The 7,728-nt window shown below is 39.7% G+C and overlaps 1 non-coding gene across 1 annotated transcript; it reads left to right on the top strand.

The window, feature by feature from the left end:
- Positions 1 to 305: 305 nt before the first annotated feature.
- LOC149492624 (small nucleolar RNA R71) lies at positions 306 to 412 on the top strand. Its single transcript, XR_016319050.1, has one exon. It is a non-coding gene; the product is annotated as a small nucleolar RNA R71 (small nucleolar RNA).
- The last annotated feature ends 7,316 nt before the right edge of the window (positions 413 to 7,728 follow it).

Genomic DNA, 7,728 nt, shown 5'->3' with positions numbered 1-7,728 from the left:
CATTTCACCTATCACACACTTGCATAATCGAATTCACAGGATTAGTGGTTAACATGTCCAATTTCCTTACCATGTTATCTACCTTGGCATTGAGTGCTGTAATGGCGTCTATTTCATAGACTCATGCGGTTCTTCTCCTTTCGGTATTGTTTTGGTAGTGGCTGTTGCTTGCCATCTCCTCTATCAACTCATATGCTTCATCAATACCTTTCTTTTCAAAGGATCCACCTGCAGCTGCATCTAGAGTAATTTTGATATTAGGAGATAATGCATTATAAAAAGTTTGTACCTGTAGCCACTTGGGCAAACTGTGATGCGGGCACTTCCTTAGCAAGTCCTTGAATCTTTCCCAAGCTTCGTACAAGCTCTCTTGATCATGATGAGCAAATGTCATTATCTCATTACGCAGCTTGGTGGTTTTTGAGGATGGGAAGAATTTAGCTAGGAATTTTTGAGCTAATTCATCCCATGTGGTAAAACTTCCAGCGGGACACGATTGTAACCATGATCTAGCTTTATCCCTAAGAGTAAAAGGAAAAAGCCTCAACTTGATTGCATCTTCAGAAACACCATTTTGTTTGAATGTGTCACAAATTTCCAAAAAATTGGTGATGTGAGCATTAGGATCTTCACTAGGCAAACCTCCATATTGGATCGAGGTAGAGAGCATTTGGATAATTGCAGGTTTAATCTCAAAGTTATTAGCTTCTACCCTAGGTCTTGTAATACTTGAGGTTGTCCCATTCAGATTAGGTGTTGTATAATCCCTTAAGGTACGGATCGGATGTTGAAGTGGTGGTCCAACTACGTTTTCGTTTCTGTTTTCGTTTTCGTTGGCCATGTCTGCTTGTTGTTCGAGTTTTATTTCTCTTGCTTTTCTTGCAGCGTTGTGCCTACGAAAGGTCCTTTCAATTTCTGGGTCAAAGACTAGAGGTTCAGTCGTCCTTGATCTTCTTTTCATAAAACACCTGGAACAACACTTAAAAGAAAATTAAATAAAAACGAAAGAGTGTCTAAATTAATAACAGGGTAATTTGTATTGATATTGATACGCCAATCCCCGGTAACGGCGCCAAAAACTTGACAGCGGTTTTCGCAAGTGTACGAAATCGCAACAAGTAATATAGAGTAAGAAAGTATCGTATCCACAGGGATTGTTTATCAATTACCAAAATTATGTTAACCTATTATTATTTAGACGATGATAAAAGGAATTCACTGTAAAGTAAATAAAATTCAAAGTAAAAGAGATCAAACACAAAATTTGGGTGAAAAGAAATCAGGGGATTAAGCTACTAGGGAATTTGATTTCATTTAATTCTATCCAGCTTATTCTATTAGTTCATTGATCAAGTTTAATTGTTCAAGTAGGAGAAAACAACCCTAAGGTTACTAACAAGCTCTCCCGATTTATTGTTAGCTATTCTAATCCAATTTAATCACCTATCTTAATAGTGAAATTAAACATGAATCAGATCATTAGGTTTTATGGTTGTTTTATGAATTCACAACTTAATACTTTATTAACTTATGAAAGCCCCCCTTGAGTCAAACCATATAGTTTCCACATCAAGTTATTATTCTCAAGTAAATTATTACCTTGTTCATATCAATAACCCTTCTCCCGAATGTGATTATTGAAATAATTCAATCCAGGGGAATTTTTTTCTACCTGGAAGCCTTAAGCACAATAATAAGTTATAACAAGAACAAAGAAAAATAAATCTAATATTATAAGCTGGAATCGAATTAAATTACATCAAATCCCTAGTATAAAAGTTTAGCTAGACATAGTAATTAAATTAAGCTCAATCATACTTGAATCTTTCATTATATTTAAAGACAATAATAAAGAAAGAAAGAAGATGAAGAGTTTAGAATAAAAACTGTATCACAACTATATTGATGGCTTCCTTGAATCTTAGCACAATTATTTGAAGCTTGAAATCTTTGAGAAGAAGAGAATTATGTAAAGTGTTGCACCAAAAAACGAGATCCCCTACTATGAGAAGTTCCTCCCTTTATATAGAGATCCTGAAGGCAAGTCTGACTCCTTTTAGGAAAATAGAATCCTTATTTAGCACAAAATCCTTTATAGGAGATCATAACTGTTTAGGCTCTTGATTTCTTCTTGATTAGGACTCCTTTTTCTTCAAGAATAGGTCCAGGTCTTGTTTAGTGTGTTTAGGAAACTCCCTGAAGTCGGCCCATGTGAGAAAGGCTTGATTTGCGTGTTAAATTCACGCTGGTTCCGCCTGGGCAGCACGGGCGTGCTACATGGCACGGGCTGGGCATGCTGTAGTCTGGAGGTCTGGCTAGTGAAGCACGGGGCGTGCTACGTAGCACGGGCTAGTGAAGTACTGAGGCACGGGCATGCTACAGAGCACAGGCAGGGCATGCTCTTCTCTGGAAGTCTGTCTAGAGTTGCCATGGGCGTGCTATGCTTGACACGCCCTGGTCCCATTGTAGCACGGCCGTGCCTTTTGACAGACCCTGGCCGTGCTCTCTTCTGTCTCTCCTTTGGTTTACTTGGCTTCTAGCACGGGCGTGCCTTCCAGCACGGGCTGGGCGTGCTAGAAGCTGAGTGCCTTGCATTCTAAAATTCTTTTCTGCGCCAAATTTCTGCAATTTTCTCTTAGATCAAGTGGATTAAAGACCAAGGAAGCTTTTAAACACAATTATACTAAAAGTGATTTAAAATTAAATTAAAGAAGTAAAAACTTACTAAAATTCTAATAAAAACTATATTAAAAACACTATAAAATTTACACTTATCATTTAGTTTTGAAATCAAAAAGCATAAAAATATAGTAAGAGAAAAAGAGAGAAAAGAAAGAAAGATCAAAACGTTTTGCTTTGTGAAAATCTCGATATCACATTCTTGGAATCGTGAAACAACGTTCCTAAGCTAATCTTAGCGCATGCAATCCTCGAATCTGAGGGCAAGGTAACCATTCTAAACATTATCTTTCATTTCTAGCATTTTATTCCTTAAAATCTCATTTTTCAAGTAGTTGGTTAGTTTGGTATTGGTTAAACGCCGTTTTGCCCATTTTTGAGTATTTCTGAGTTGTGTTAAACCATTGTTAACATAAAAGGAACGTAAAAAAGGGAGTTTGAAAGGTAGTTGCGGACCAGAGCAGCCGCGTCATGCAGCTACTACCTGCGTGACGCGACTGTTCATGCCCAAAAGTCTTTGATTCGGACTGGACCACCTGCGTGACGCAGCTATTTGTGTACCCAGTATACTTTTATTCTCATTTTTATATTTAATGTGATATTTTGGATAAATAATTAATAAAGCTAAGAATTTTAATAAGTCATGAATAGTTCCGTCACGTAGCTAGGAGTTCCGTCACGCGACTGTTCTTCATAGAACAGCTGCGTGACGCAACTGTACCTATTTCCAGTAATATAATAAGAGTTGCGCCGCGCGACTGTTCTTCATAGAACACTCGCGTGACGCGACTGCTCTAAAGTTCCAGAATGAATAAGGTTAGTTGCGCCACGCGACCGTTCTTCATGGAACAGTTGCGTGACGCGACTGTCTTAAGATTCCAGAATAATTTCCTTATTTCTCTTTAATTTCATGTTACTAAGTAGATTTTAATCTTAACTCAGAAAATGATCAATTATGGGCAAACTAAGATTTAATCAAACCAAATCAATTAATCATTAATGATTATGAGGTTTTTTAGGATTTATTTCTCTTTGTTTATTATTAATTATATTATCAAATTCTGTTTGTGGCCCGCCTTTAACCATAAGGCAAGGCGGGTCTTTTTATTTTATTTGATATGTATTATGGATGGATGATGGATGATATGCTTTATTTGTGATGAATGCAATGGATGGACCTAATTGGGATGATTAATTAATTTTCTACATAGGAGCTCGGTTCGATTTAATCGGGTTGGGACTTAATTAAATAATTGGCTTTTCTAAAATAAAATCAAATTAGAAATCGTAGGTTAAAAGAGGTCGGTTTTTTCCGGGCTTCGGCTTCCAACGGGCCGACGTACCTAATTCCCTTACCTAGAATCGTACTTGGTACGCCTGACCAGTTTTATTTCAAATAAAATGCCTTAAATAATATGGGTTAAAATGGAGTCACTTTTATAAAATTAAAAAATGGAAACGGTCCCATTGCCGAAAAAATGGGTGGCGACTAAAAATAATTTATAAGACCGATTTATCGGCATTCGCATCCAAAAAGATTTTTATCACCTCTTTCCAAAATAATGTTTTTTCGAGATCCTTCCGGGGCTCGGGATTTCGGCGAAAACAGGTGACGACTAAAATGTTGTATAAGACCGATTTATCGGCTTCGCATATCCAAAAAGATTTTTATCACCTTTTTCCAAAATAATAAAAACAAATAAACAAAAATAAAAGGATGTTTTTGGATCCTCCCGGGGTGGGATTTCGAAGAAAACAGCGGGTGTTCTATGAAGAACAGTCGCGTGACGGAACTTTCATTATACTACTGGAAATATGAACAGTTGCGTCACGCAGCTGTTCTATGAAGAACAGTCGCGTGACGGAACCCCTAGCTACGTGACGGAACTATTCGTGACTTATTAAAATTCTCAGCTTTATTGATTATTTATTCAAAATATCACATTAAATGTGAACATGAAAATAAAAGTATACTGGGTATACAAATAGCTGCGTCACGCAGGTGGTCCAGTCCGAATCAAAGACTTTTGGACATGAACAGCCGCGTCACGCAGCTAGTAGCTGCGTGACGCGACTACTCTGGTCCGCAACTACCTTTCAAACTACCTTTTACGTTTCTTTTTTTGTTAACAGTGGTTTAACACAACCCAAAAACACTCAAAAATGGGCAAAAATGGCGTTTAACCAATACCAGACTAACCAAATACTAGAAAAAATGAGATTTTTAAGATATAGAATGTTATAAATGAAAAAGAGAAGTTAGGATCGTTACTTAGCCCTCAGATTTAAGGATTGCATGCACTGAAGTTAGTTCAGAGATGTTGTATCACGATTCCAGAAGCGTGGTTATCGAGCAAACGTTTTTCTTTTATCTTTTCTCTCTTTTGTTTTCTATGTCTTTTTTTCTTTTGGTTTCCAAAAAAATAAAATGTCTAATGGTTTGATCTTCCTCAAGTTTACTCACTTGAATTCTTGGGGAAGAAAACCTAGTCGTTTTTCTTTTATCAAAAACTTAGTTTAGAGCTTTAGGGTTTTTAAAGAAAAAAATGAGAGAAAAAATGCCAAAAAGTCTCGTTTTCGCTGTAAACTGTTGTATTTATATGGCTAGGGCAACAGGGCAGTCGCGTCACGCGGGTAGAAGCTGCGTGACGCACCCGTAAACCTGCGTGACGCGACTTACTTTTCGTACAGTTGCCTCGTATCCATACAAACAGTGCAGGCCGTTGCACGGGCGCGCGCCAGAGGTGTCAGCCCTGTTAGAGCTGCGCGACGCAGCTAATAGTGCCGTCACGCAGGTACTAGCTGCGTGACGCAGGCCTAACACGGGTCAGACCCCTTTGGGCGGTTTGATTCAATTTCTGGTTCAAACACTTCTGGTTTATCGTGATACCTTGTCCCTTGTCCTCATGTCATCACCGGGCCAGGTGGGGGCATAAAAATCACGCGTCAACAATACTCGCCCACTCCGGGTCAAGCTCTGAACACCTACTTCATTCACTTCCTCCTCACTGTTGTAGTACCACTGCTCCTCTTGGTCAGCTAAGCTCTTTTGAATGGCAAGCTGCAGTTGCTCATCCTCATCTTCCGGCACATCACCTACCTTCACCGTGATGCTTTTCTCGATTTCAATTTTTACTGGCACATTCCCCTCCTCATCACTACTGCAGTCGTCCCATATGTTCAACATGGCGCACATCCGCTCTTCCCATTCCGCTTCCGCCAATACCACTTCTTCTGGTAATCCACTCCCGATTGCATTGACTGATCCACCCGACTGAGTCTTTCGGGACGGATAGTTGTATTGATATTGGGGAAGTGGGTTGTTCTTGGTACTTGGCTTGCTCTTGTCTAAAGGCTTAGTAATCTTCCCACTGTCAATCAAATCTTGAATATCGTGCCTCAATTTGAAACATTCATCAGTTGAATGTCCTTTGCACTGATGATAATCACAATTTCTGTCCATATATCTCCCTCTCACGGGTCTAGTCGGGTCGACTGGCAGCTTCGATAGCACCCCATTCTTGATGCATGACCTTAGCACTGTGCTCAAGGGTCTTCCTAAATCAGTGAACTCCCTTCTGGTTCTCTCATTAACTGCCCCCACTATGCCATTACTGTTCCCCGACTGGTTCTGATTACTGCCTCCGGCACCTCTGTCACCATAAGAAGTCCGGTAGTTGCCAAATCCTCTATTCTTTTTCTTTTCTTCCTTGTATAACTCCTCAATGTTCAAACCAGCACTTTGAACCAGGGCAAAATCGGTGAGAGGCTGAGTTAACATCCTTTCCTTAAAGAAGGGCAATAGGCTCCTACTGAAGATTCTGATCAGCTCTTTGTCCTTCGGCCTTGTCTGAACTCTATACAACTTAGTTCTCCATCTCCTATAGTAATCAGAAAAGCTCTCGTCCTTCCCCTGTCTTAAACTTTTCAAGTCGCGCAAACCGAACTCGTCACTCTCATCTGTCTTGAAATGCTTAAGGAAAGCGGTCTGCAGCTTAATCCAATTCTTCTGAACCTCCTCATCTAGACCATCATACCACCTCCGATAGTCCTTGTGTAGTGTTTGCGGGAATGCACGCAAAACATCTTCCTCGTTGTACCGGTTCATTTGAGAGACTCGGAGAAATTCGGACAGGTGAGAACGAGGATCATTGTCTCCTTCAAATATAGTGTGCTTGAATGTCTTAAAAGAGGCAGAGCTGGTTGGGTGTAACACATACTCGGTTATGTGAAAGTTGGTGACCGGGTCTTTTTCTTTTACTGCGGCCATCTTGTCAAATCTTTCTTTCAGCTCGGCAAGTTGCTTGAGCACATCATTCTCAATAGGGGTAGTGTTTCCCATGGACGTCTGATTATCTGACACAGGATCTGGAGTTTGCCTCTCTTCAACCACAGGTTGGCTGCTAGAAGGGGGAGTAGCTTGGTTTTGGGCCCTATCTTGGGCGAGAGCTGCGGCCATAATTTGAGCGATGGTCCTTATCTGAGCTTGTGAAAATCCGGGCTCACCCCCTATATCATCTGCCATTTCTACTGAATCATAATCGGGATCTAAATTCGATGAATTTGAATAGCTCACTGAACTAAACGGAACAAACTCGGGGATTGGGGATGTTCTGACTAGGCACTGACCAGGGGGTCGATTCCAAGTTCTCGAAGCAGTTTCCCATGAAGGATCAATTCTGACAAGAAATTTCTGAGTTAAAGATGGTCATGCATGTATGCATGCGAAAATGAAAGCACATAGGATGAGAAATGCATTTCTAATGTGCTAAGGCCAGCATGGAAATAAAATCTCGATTTCGTCGACTGGACCAAAAATTTGGTGTGAATAATATGTCAATAACTTATTTTATATTTGAACATTTTGAGCATTATCTGTCGTTGACCGTTCCTTTTGGATTTACGATCAACTATTTTCTCTCGAACCCCCAACTTTTGCCTCGGAATGAAAGAATTTCCAAGCGGGATTTTATTATTTTATTGTATATTTTTTTTGTGTATTTGTATCCTTACTTTTTGCCTTGGAACATATGGTCCCAAGTAGGATTT

The sequence above is a fragment of the Jatropha curcas genome, chromosome 11 (assembly GCF_041381405.1).
Source record: "Jatropha curcas cultivar XTBG-Jc1 chromosome 11, XTBG_Jcur_1.0, whole genome shotgun sequence".
Taxonomy (NCBI): domain Eukaryota; kingdom Viridiplantae; phylum Streptophyta; class Magnoliopsida; order Malpighiales; family Euphorbiaceae; genus Jatropha; species Jatropha curcas.
Note: the sequence above shows the minus strand (reverse complement) of the source record. Positions and strands in the feature narration are given on the sequence as shown.